Source organism: Sturnira hondurensis, unplaced genomic scaffold, assembly GCF_014824575.4.
Source record: "Sturnira hondurensis isolate 20B ecotype Veracruz unplaced genomic scaffold, ASM1482457v3 Scaffold0018097, whole genome shotgun sequence".
NCBI lineage: Eukaryota > Metazoa > Chordata > Mammalia > Chiroptera > Phyllostomidae > Sturnira > Sturnira hondurensis.
In genome coordinates, this window is record NW_028090728.1 from 313,018 (window position 1) to 324,796 (window position 11,779).

At 42.4% G+C, this 11,779-nt stretch overlaps 1 pseudogene; it reads right to left on the bottom strand.

Annotated features, from left to right (window-relative positions):
• Positions 1-7,778: 7,778 nt before the first annotated feature.
• Positions 7,779-8,866, bottom strand: LOC119002783 (UPF0711 protein C18orf21 homolog; annotated as a pseudogene).
• Positions 8,867-11,779: the final 2,913 nt, after the last annotated feature.

Consider the following 11,779-nt stretch of genomic DNA (forward strand, 5'->3'; position numbering starts at 1 on the left):
TTTGTCTTTTCACTCCCTTGATGTACAAAAAGTTTTAATGTACAAAGTTTTAAAAGTTGATGAAGTACAATTTTTCCATTTTTTATTTGATTGCTGGGGCTTTTGGTGTTATATCTTAGGAATTGTTGCCTAATCCAAGGTGACAATACTTATGTTTTCTTCTAAGAGTTTTATAGTTTTAGATCTTACATTTAGGTTTTTGACCCATTTTGAATTAATTTTTGTGTATGTTATGAAGGGAGGGGTCTAAATTCATTCTTTTGCATGTGGATATTCAGTTGTCCCAACCTCATTTGTTGAAATGGCTGCTCTTTCCTTTGTTCAGTTGTTACAGAACCTTTACTGAATATCTGTTGACCATAATGTCAAGGTTTACTTCTGGATTCTGAGTTTTACTCCAGTGACCTCTGTGTCTGTCCTATGCCAGTACCACATTGCCTTGACGGCTATAGATTTGTAGTAAGTTTTGAAATCAGAATGTATTTGTTCTCCAACTTTGTTTTTCTTCTTCAAGATTGTTTTGTCTCTTCTGGGTCCCTTGCATTTCCATATAAATTTTAGGATTAGCTTGTCATTTTTTTGCAAGTCAGTAAGGATTCTAAAAAAGATAATATTGATTCTGTATATCAGTTTGGGCTGTATTGCCATCTTAACAATATTGTGTCTTCCAATCCAAGAACATGGAATGTCTGTCCCTTTATTTACGTCTTCTGAATTTCAGTGATGTTTCATAGTTTTCATTGTATGTCTTGCTCTTCTTAGTTAAATTTATTCCCAGAACTTTATTCTTTTGGATAAATGAAATTGTTTTCTTAATTTCATTTTTGGACTGTTGATTGCTATTGAATAAATATACAATTGATTTGACTTCTGACCAAGACGGCAGAATAGTAAATGTGATGCTCACATCCTCCCACAACCACATCAAAATTGCAGCTAAATTGAAGAACGACCATCATTCAGAACTCCTGAAGTCTAGCTGAACAGAAGTCCCATAACTAAGCATCTACAGAAGATGCCACATGAAGACTTAGAAGAGGGGTGATTCCACAATGACACATGGGCAGTTAAAAATTGGGAGGGATATCTCAGCTTCAGATGTCCCTGCTGAACAGCAAGGAATCCCAACCCCATACCAGACTCCATAGCCCAGGATTACAGTGATGGGAAGAGAAGCCCTCATAACTTCTGGCCGTAAAAACCAGCAGAGACTGAGGCTGAGTGAGACAGAGAACTGCTGGAATACCAGGTGTGCTTAAAGGGCCCATGCATAGACATACTTGGACTCACTTCCTCTGAGCTTCATCACTGGGCAGCAGCTCAAAGGGTTTCAGGGACATTTGTTGAGGAATTGAAGTGTCTGGCTTCAGGACAAGGGCTGGAGGGGCAGCTATCTCCCAGACAGAAGTNCTCCATAGCCCAGGATTACAGTGATGGGAAGAGAAGCCCTCATAACTTCTGGCCGTAAAAACCAGCAGGGACTGAGGCTGAGTGAGACAGAGAACTACTGGAATACCAGATGTGCTTAAAGGGCCCATGCATAGACATACTTGGACTCACTTCCTCTGAGCTTCATCACTGGGCAGCAGCTCAAAGGGCTTCAGGGACATTTGTTGAGGAATTGAAGTGTCTGGCTTCAGGACAAGGGCTGGAGGGGCAGCTATCTCCCAGACAGAAGTGTTGGCAAAGGCTATTGTTTCTTTGCGGAACCCTTCCCACAGGACCAGCAGGAAGGTTCCACATTTGAGCCTCCATCAACCTAACACTCTTTACCCCACACTAGTGATTTCCTGAGACCCCACCCCACCCAAATTGTAGCACTATATGGGCTGCTGTAAGAGCTTTTCCATACAAATGACCTGTTTTGGAATTTCCTAAAATTTAACAAAAATCCACAAACACCTTACAAGCAACATCTGGCATCAATGTGTCATGTATCTCTTGCTAAGTGGCCCCAGGCCTGGAACTAGCAACAGCTGGCTTTGCTTTAATGCTTGGCCTTTCCCAGGCACCTCTAAGCCCAACACAAGTACAGCCATCTGCAGATCACTTTGTAATTCAGGATGGGTGGCTCCAGGCAGGGCACAGGCAAGGCACAGGCAGTGGCTGATGTTGACCTTCCCCTCCTGGGAGGCCCTGGAGCCAGTGCACCCAGTGGACAGCTTCAGATCATGCCAGAGCACCACCCAAACACCTCTATGTGTGACACACTCAAGGGGCCAACTAGTTGGGCAGCAGAGCCCCAGTGAAGCAAGTCCTGCTCCAGGGGGTCAGCCCCTACACAGCAGCTCCTCCGCTGTGGTCACAGCCAGGCCTCACAACCAGTTGGCCTGGAGGAGATAAATCCTTCCTGTTGATGTACCAACAGCAGCAATAAAGGCTCAGCTACAACAAGAGGTTGTACACAGCCCACATGGGGAGCATACCTGGAGCATCCCACTCAGGTGATAGAAGATGTGCCACTGTGCTACTATGTAAGGACACTTTACCAAGACTGGGAGTTGAAGCAGCTCTACCTAACACATAGAAACATACACAGGAAGAAGACAAAGGAGCATGGCCCAAATGAAAGAACAGAATAAGACTCCAGAAAAAGAGCTAAACAAAATGGAGACAAGCAATCTACTAGATGCAGAGTTCAAAACACTGGTAATAAGGATGCTCAGTGAACTTAGAGGAAGAATGAGGACTTCAACAGAGAGAAAGGAAAGAGAAAAATGTAGATAGGAAACATATAGAACCAGTCATAAATGAAGGAAGCACTAACTGAAATGAAGAATACATTAGAGGGAATCAACAGTAGAGTAGATGGAGCAGAGGACTGAGTCAACAATTTGGAAAATAAAGTAGCAGAAAACACCCAATTAAAACAGAAAAAAAATTTCCCCAAATGAGAATAGTTTAATGGGCCTCTGGGACAACCTTAACTGTACCAGCATTCACATCATAGGGGTTACCAGAAGGAGAAGAGAGAGAACAAAAAATAGAAAATCTATTTGAAAAAACAATGATGAAAAACTTCCTTAACCTGGTGAAGAAAATAGGCATACAAGTCCAAGAAGCACAGAGAGTCCCAAACAAGATGAACCCAAAGAGGCCCACTCTAAGACACATAATTAAAATTCAAAAAGGTAAAGATAAAGAGAGAATCATAAAAGCAGCAAGAGAAAAGCACAGAGTTGCCTACAAAGGAGCTCCCATAAGACTGTCAGCTGATTTCTCAACAGAAACATTTCAGGCCAGAAGGGATTGGCAAGAAATATTCAGAGTGATGAAAAACAAGGACCGGCAGCCAAAATTACTCTCTACAGTAAAGCTATCATTTAGAATTGCAGGGCAGATAAAAGGCTTCCCAGACATCAAAAAACTAAAGGAGTTCAATCACCAAGCCAGTATTATATGAAATTTTAAAAGGACTTCTTTTAAGAAGAAGAAAAAATGGTGGGCCCTGCCTTGATCATCCTGACCAAGCTATGATGATCCATAGCTTCCAGAGCAGCCATCAGGACTTCTTTTGGGCCTTGAAGTTGGCAGCAGCCTAGGCTGATATCATGAAGTTAACAGATGTGAATTTAGCTGAGGAATTCTATCTAGAATGATGTTTGGAGACAGCATGGCTAAGAATGAAGCATGGTTCTGGCCTTGGATTTTAGTTCAATGCTATAGGTGCATGCAGATGTGTAAGCAGCTACTGAGGAATGTTTGGAGAACCTGTCTTCAAAGTGACCTGAAGCAGGTCGAAGCAGGAATACTGCAATGAGGTTATTAAACCACACGACTGGACCTACACAGTAGATTATAATAGAATGTTACTTGGAGAGTCTCTTAGGTTAAATGTTGTACCTACAACAGATCATATAGATAAAAAGAAATTTTTAAATCAGAGAACAGATTACATTTTTTGAAGAAGTTCTCCTGTTTGAGGATGAACTTCACAGTCATGGAGTTTTAAGCCTAAGAGTGAAAATTGGAGTCATGCCTTGCAAGGTTTTGTTTTGTTTTGTTTGTTTTTGCTGTTGTAGTTTTTCTTGAGAATCGATGGAAGGCTTATCTGAATATAAATGGAGTAAATGCTCCAAATAAAAGGTATAGGGTGACTGAACTGATAAGACAACAGACTGCATAGGCTGCCTACAAAGGATTCACTTTAGGTTGGAAGATGTACACAGAATGAAAGTAAAGGGATGAAAAGATATTTTTTTTAAATGGAAACAAACAAAAAAGCTGGGGCAGAAATATTTATACCAGACAAAATAGACTTTAAAACAAAGGCTATAATAAGAGACAAGGAAGGACCCAGCAATTCTACTTATGGGCATTTATCTAAAGAAACCCAAACAGTAACTCAAAAAGACATACATATCCATATGTTCATTGAAGTGTTATTTATAATAACCAAGATATGGAAGCAACTTAAGTGTCTGTGACTGGATGAATAGATAAAGAAGAAGTGGTGCATATATACAATGAAATATGACTCAACCATAAAAAAGAATAAAATTTTGTCATCTGCAACAATATGGAGGTTATTATGATGAGTTAAATAAGTCAGACAGAAAAAGACAAATGTCATATGATTTCACTTATATGTGGAATCTAAAAAGCAAAGTAAATGAACAAGTAGAAGAGAAACAGTCTGATTGAAACAGAGAAAGTTTTGACAGTTGCCAGATTGAGGGGGGGCGGTGCGGGTTTGGCTGTTGAGGAGGTGGGTGAAAAAGGCAAAGAGGTTAAGAAGTATAAATTGGCAGTTACAGAATGGTCATGGATATGTAAAGAATAGCACAGGGAATATAGTCAATAACAGTGTAATAACTATGTATGGTATCAGGTGGGTACTAGACTTATCAAGGTGATCACACCATAAATTAAATGAATGTCTGATCACTGGATTTATACCTGAAACTAATATAATATTGTACCTCAATGGTAATTGAAAAATAAATTATTTTTTAAAATGCAATTGATTTTATATTTTGTATAAGATATTGATCTTATATCCTGCAACCTTGCTAAACTCGTTTATTAGTTCGAATATGTTTTTGTTTGGTTGGTTTTTATTTTTATTTTTTGTGTATCCATTAGCGTTTTCTATATACAAGATAATGGTATCTGCAAGTAAAGGCAGTTGCACTTCTTTCTTTCTAGACTGGATGCCTCTTAGTTCTTTTTTATTTTTCTCTTTACTTCATTGTCCTGGCTAGAACCTCTAGTCCAGTGATAAAAATTGCAAGAGCCAACACCCTTGTCTTGTTTCTGACCTTAAAGGGAAAGCTTTTAGTCTTTCACCATTAAGTATGTTATTAGCTGTGAGTTTCTCATAGATGGCCTTTGAAGATTGAAAAAGTTTTCTTCCATTTTTATTTTTTTAATTATGAAAGAGTGTTAGGTTTTTATTAAATGCTTTGTATGTGTCTACTGGTATGATCACATGCTTTTGGTTCCTTATTCTATTAACAAGGTGTATTACATAAATTGATTTTTGTGTTTTAAACCAACTTTGCATTCCTCAGATAAATCCCATTTCATTATAGTATATAATATTGCTATATGTTACTGTATCCAGTTGTAGGCTGAGAGTTTTTGCATGTGGAGTACTGAGAATTTTGTATTCATAAGGAGTACTGGCCTGTAGTTTTCTTGTTACATCTTTTTTTAAAGTTTATTTATTTATTTTTTAGAGAGAGCAGGAGGGAGGCAAAAAGAGTGAGAAAGAAACGTCAGTTGGCTGCCTGTCACTGGAGTCCTGACCAGGGACCAGACCAGCTGCCCTTCTGTGTGCGGGTGACGCCCGGCCACCTGAGCTGCACCAGTCAGGGCTTTTTGGTATGCTGTCCTCTGGTTTGGGTAGTAGGATAGTATTGCATAAAGTTATGTGGGACATATTTTCTCCCCTTTTGTGTGAAACTCCACAAGAAGAATTTGTGAGGGTTGGTATTTATTCTTCCTTAAATGTTTAAAAAATTTTACCAGTGAAGCCATGTGGGCCTGGATTGCTCTGTGTGGCAAGTATTTTTTGTTACTAACTCAATCCCTTTACTTGTCATAGATTTGTTCGTATTTATTTTTATTTTTTCTTGAGTTAGTTTTGATGCTTTTAATTTTTTTCTAAGAATTTGTCCATTTAATGCAGGTTATCTTATTTGTTGGCATAGTAGTAGTTCGTAATATTTCTTAAACTTCTTTTTGTTTTTGTATGGTTGGTAGTATGGCTTTTCTTCATCACTGATGTTAGTAAACCATCTGCTCTCCCCTGCCCTTGTCATCAGTCCAGCTAAAGTTTTGTTGATTATATTGTTTTCCGAAAGAACAAATTTTGGCTTTGTTTACTTGTTCTGCTTTTCTATTCCTCATTTCACTTGTTTTCCATTTTAGCCTCTATTCTTTCTTTCCTTCTTCCTACATTAGGTTTTGTTTGCTCTTCTTTTTCTTTTTTCTTGAGGTGATAGTTTTAGTTATAGATTTGATCTCTTTTGTCCTTTTAAATTTTTTTTAATTATTTTTTTAAAAATATTTTATTTATTTATCTTTAGAGGGGAAGGGAAGGAGAGAAGGAGAGAAATATCAATGTATGGTTGCCTCTCGTGAGTCCCCTGCTGGGAACTGGCCTGCAACCCAGGCATGTGCCCTGACTGGGAATCGAACCACGATCGTGTGGTTCGCAGGCCCGAGCTCAATCCACTGAGCTATACCAACCAGGGCTCTTTTGTCCTTTTAAAACAATAAGTTTTCATCTAAGCTCTGCTTTCACTATATACTATATATTTTGGTATGTTGTACTTTTGCTTTCTCAAAACATATCAAAATATTTCCTAATTTCCTTTATGATATCTTCTCTAACTCTTTGATTACTTAGGTGTGTTATTTAATTTCAGAATATTTGCAAATTTCCCAATATCCACTTGTATTGATTTCTAATTTTATTTTGTTTAGTTGAACTACACACTTTGTACAGGTTTGTTCATGTTAAGTTCACTGGATGTCGTTTTATGGCCTACTCTGTCACCTGCTTTGGAGAATGCCCCACGTGCACTGAACACACGTGGGCTCTGCTGTTGTTGGGTGGAGCGTGCTCTGGATACACCATTAGGGTTAGCTGGTTTGCTGTGTCACTCAAGTCTTCTGTTTCTGCGGTCTTCTTTCTGGTTGTCTAGTTTTTTATCCATCATTGAAAATGGAATACTGACATCTGCAATTATTCTTGTAAAATTGTCTATTTTTCCCTTCAATTCTGGCATTTTTTGCTTTATATATTCTGAGGCTGCATTATTAGGTACATGTATATGTATAAGAGCCCTGGCTGGTGTAGCTTAGTGGATTGAGCGTGGGCCTGTGAAGCAAAGAGATCGATCCTTTTTTCATTAAAAAGTATTCTGATTTGTCTGATATTAGTATAGCTGTTCCAGTTCTCTTTTGGTTACTCTGCATAACATATCTTTTTCCATCCTTTTACTTTCAGTCTGTTCATGTTTTTGCATCCAAAGTGTGTCTCTCGTAGGCAACGTATATTTGGTTCTAGTTTTTCAATCCATTATACCAATGTCTGCCTTTTAATTAGAATATTTAGTCCACTTACAGTTAATGGTATTCTGATAAGGTAGAATATACATCTACCATTTTGCTATGTGTTTCCTATACTCATTCTTACGCCTTTTTTGTTCCTTTATTCCTCCATTATGCCTTCTTTTTTGTTAAACAGATATATTCTAATTTCATATCAGTTATTTTTTTAGTTTCAGAAATTGCATTAAACATTTTTTATTTTTATACTCCATCCATTACAAAGAAGATAAGAAATTTCTGAAGTCAATCTTTCAATTCTTTTGGAATTCACTCTGACTCAGCAACATTTTTAGTTGAGAGGATTGTTTCTTTGTTCACACTTTTTAAATAAAGATTTTATTTATTTTTTTTCTAGAGAGGGGAAGGGAAGGAGAAAGAGAGGGAGAGACACTTTAATGTATGAGTACCTTTTGGGCACCCCCGACCAGGGACCTGGCTCACAACCCGGGCACATGCCCTAACTGGGAATTGAACTGGCGACCCTTTGGTTCACAGGCTGGCACTCAATCCATTGAACAAGCCAGGGCTTGTTCACACTTGTTGAGAAGCAAGTGGGTGTTGACTGTCCCGATGTAACTGTTCTGAAAATCAATGCAGGGCTCTTGCCTTTGGAGGCAGACATACTATGAGTTAGGTCTACAGAACTTGGAGAACTTGTCTCTGGTGTCTTGAGGCTGAGTTTACTGGGAGGAGCGGCAGGGTTGCTCTTCAACGCTGAGAGCAAGCTTCGAGCAAGCAAGTTTACCATGATGTCTAACTATGTCGTTGCATGTTTTAAAAGTAATAACAATATACTTTTGTAATCTTTGTACTTTTCCACAATTTTTGCTTCTTTAAAACTGAGTGTAGCCCTGGCTGGATAACCGAGTTGGTTAGAGAGTCCTTCAGATGCACCAAGGATGTGGGTTCCATCTCCAGTCAGGGCACATACCGCAATCAGCCAATGAATGCATGAATGGCTGGGACAACAGATCAGTGTTTCTCTCTCCCTCTCTCTCTCCGCCCCCCCCCCGCCTCAGTTCTCCTCCCCATTCCTTTGTCTCTAAAATCAGTAAATAAAAATATTTTAAAATCGAGTGTATAATTTCTTGCTTTTCAATTAAGAAGTTTCTGTATTTTGGGTGTCAGTTTGGGCTTGGGTTTGAGGTGCCCTTGAGAATTATCCAGCAACAGCATTGGAAACAGTATGGATCTGTTCCTTCAAAAGTGCTGTTAGCATCACTGACTGTAGGCCCAGAGGAGACAGCAGGCCTGGCCCAGGCAGCTGTCCTGCAGTTTCCTTGAGGTAGTGCTTCTGTCTCATTGCCACCACTGTCCCCACACCATTAAGATCTGGTGACAAAAGGTCATATCAATTCTTTTATTAGATTTTTAGAGTATACAATGATATACAAAAGCTCTGTTCCTACACAACTTCATGCCCCTCCTTTTTCCTGTTGTCACACAAATCATATTGTGTGTGCTCATCAACACAGATTTATAATTATTGTTTCCTCTGCCTTTTATATTTATGCTTGTACTGTCTTTTATATTTGCCTGCATAGTTACTTTTACTGGCATATTTTATTTCTTCATGCAGACTTGAGTTACTGACTACTGCCCTTTAGGATTTATTGTAGTAATTGCTATCTTCTAGCAGTGAATTTTTACTTAATGTCTTTTCTCATTCACGGCCGGTCATGTACCCCTCTTTTTGTGTACAAGCCAATGAGACCTGGGACACTCAGGCTCAAAGCTGGACTCTCCCTCCAACTGTCACACAGACAGTGAAGGACAGCATCATTGTCCTCCCTTCCTGTTTAGTTCACAGAACCCAAGATTATTTAGGTGACAACATATCTGGGGCAGGTGGGCCTCTTCATCTGCCCCATGTATTGAACCATGTTCGGTCTGAGCCAGGCACAGTCCCACTGCCAGAGTTCACGGTCAGTGTACAGCAGTAGGTGACCCAAGACTTTGTCTCGCAATAAATAATGGTAAAGGCCAGCCCCCTTCTGCTTGCAATGTTGTTGCTTGAGCAAGTGATGCTTATAGCTGCAGCAGCCTTCTTGTGACCACAAGGTAATCAGTTTAAGGTTAGAAATGGCAGAGCCAAAAGACAGAGCCAGCCTGGGTCTTTGACTGCATCTCTGAGTACTACACCTGCTGCAGTGCCATCTAGATGCCACCTGGATTCTGCTCTGGCAGCTGAGGCAAGATGGAGCAGGAGTGGGAGATGAGAGGATGGATGCCAGCCATCTGGAAGAGGTCTACAGAGGGTCCATTGGTTTGTGAAAGATACCCTTCCACTTTCACCATTTAGAGACCTGCTCAGGTTTCTACGGCTCTGGCCTAATTCATCCAAATGCTCCCAATCACTGTAATAGGTTACATGGCAGATGGAATTAGGAATCAAATCTGGGTTCTTTGCTCACAACTTTCATGACTAAACCTCCAGACTCCACCTCTTCTTGAGTTTCCTCAACAATAATTGTCTGTTGCCATTACTGCCATTCCTATGGGTCCTGTGAGTCCCGGTTAAATCCCAGTGTGAGTTCTAGACCAGGGACTGATGAAGTCAGGGTGACTCTGTTGCACATGAACTTGGAGAATACAAGAGCACTGTGCTAAGTGGAGGCTGGTTGGGGAGAGGACAGAGGAGGGAGGCTCTGCTGGCAGGTGCCCAGAGGTGGGCACCAGTCACGTGGAACTCAGGGGCTACAACAAGGCCGGGAGGGCACAGGTTTGCAGTGGGGACCCTTTCTACTCAGGTGACAAGGTTTCCTTGAGGAGGCTGGGCTCTAGTAAGGAGAAATGGGGGTTCCAGGCTCAGGAAGGTATGGAGCTGGGGCCAGGTCCCCGGCTGCAAGTGTGCAGGAAGCACTCACTGCAACCACTGGCTTCCATCCTGCCACCTCCTCTCCCTCTGCTGGCTCTACAGCCACTACTGCCAGATCCCTCACCACCCAGCTCAGAGACCAGTCTGGGTTCCACCTGCCCTTCTCTGCTGTCCTGGGCAAGTCTTTCCCTGAGAGAGCTCCTTACCCTACCTTCTCCCAGCATGGCTCCCTACTCAATACCTCCCCACTGCCGAGTCTAGCCCACTTGGCAACAATTACTTTCCTGGGAAGCCTCCTGTAACTGTTTCACCATCCCATGAACAAGGCTCTTGATCTCTACAAGTTTCCAGTTTACCACGTATGTGCTGATAGTAGTTTGTCACATGCTTTAGAAACGTGGGTGGTAGAGAAGACGATATCAAACTCGGCATGGAATTTGTGGGCTCTCCAATATTTTAACATAGAATCAAGTTTTGCTGTTATAGAAGTAAATGCATACACACGCACAGAAAATGGAGAGAGAGAAAATCCCCTATAATAAGCTCCCCAGCTAGGTCTTCTACTGCGAGTGTTTTTTGGAGACTTTGCTGCCTTTGTTGTTACAGAAACAGATGATTACTGCTGGGCCTGTTAGAGGTTTTGCTGATGGTATCCTTCTTTCAATGAGAACTGTTTCTTTCCTTACACCCCTCACCCGCGGCCAACAGTGGGGTGGGGGAGGAGTGGTGGGGCAGAGCAGCAGCACTGTGAGTGCTGGGAGGTTAGCGCGCGAGTGCGGGGTCGGGGTCGCAGAGCTGCAGCCTCAAAGAGCCGTCCTCGCGCGAAGTGCCGAGCGTGTGTCCCTTGGCTGCCTGAGAGTTTGGGCTTCTCCGTCCCCTCCTGCAGCATCTCATCCAGGGAGCAAGGCGAGCCTTGCCGGTCCAGTGAGGTCCACAGGGGTGGCTTCAGGTTCCTGCCCTGCCTGCCCTGCCAGGCGGTGGAGTGGCTTAGGGGACGGTCCTGGGGCGGTCCTCCGGCGGTGGGCTGGCCAGAACAGTGGGAGCAGCCCCCCACCCCCCGCAGAGTCCGATCTAAGTCCCCAGAGCTGCTGGGGCTACGCGCCGCCCGGGCTGAGAGACAGCGCAACAGCTCCGGACACACCCACCGAATTGGAGCGTTAGAGAAAGTTGGGAAACTTGACTTGGTTCGATATTGTCACCCGTGGACACCCAGGGGGCCGACGCCGCTGTCGCCGCAGCACCTCCGGGGAGGGGGCGGTGCTCCGCCGAACCCGAGACGGGCGGGCGCACCGGCCAATGGGCATCCCCACCCCTCCGCGGTCCCGCCTCTGGGTCTGGTACCGAGCGCGCGAGCCTAGCGTGTGGCCGGAGGACGCGCGGTCCCGGCGCTCCGGCCAT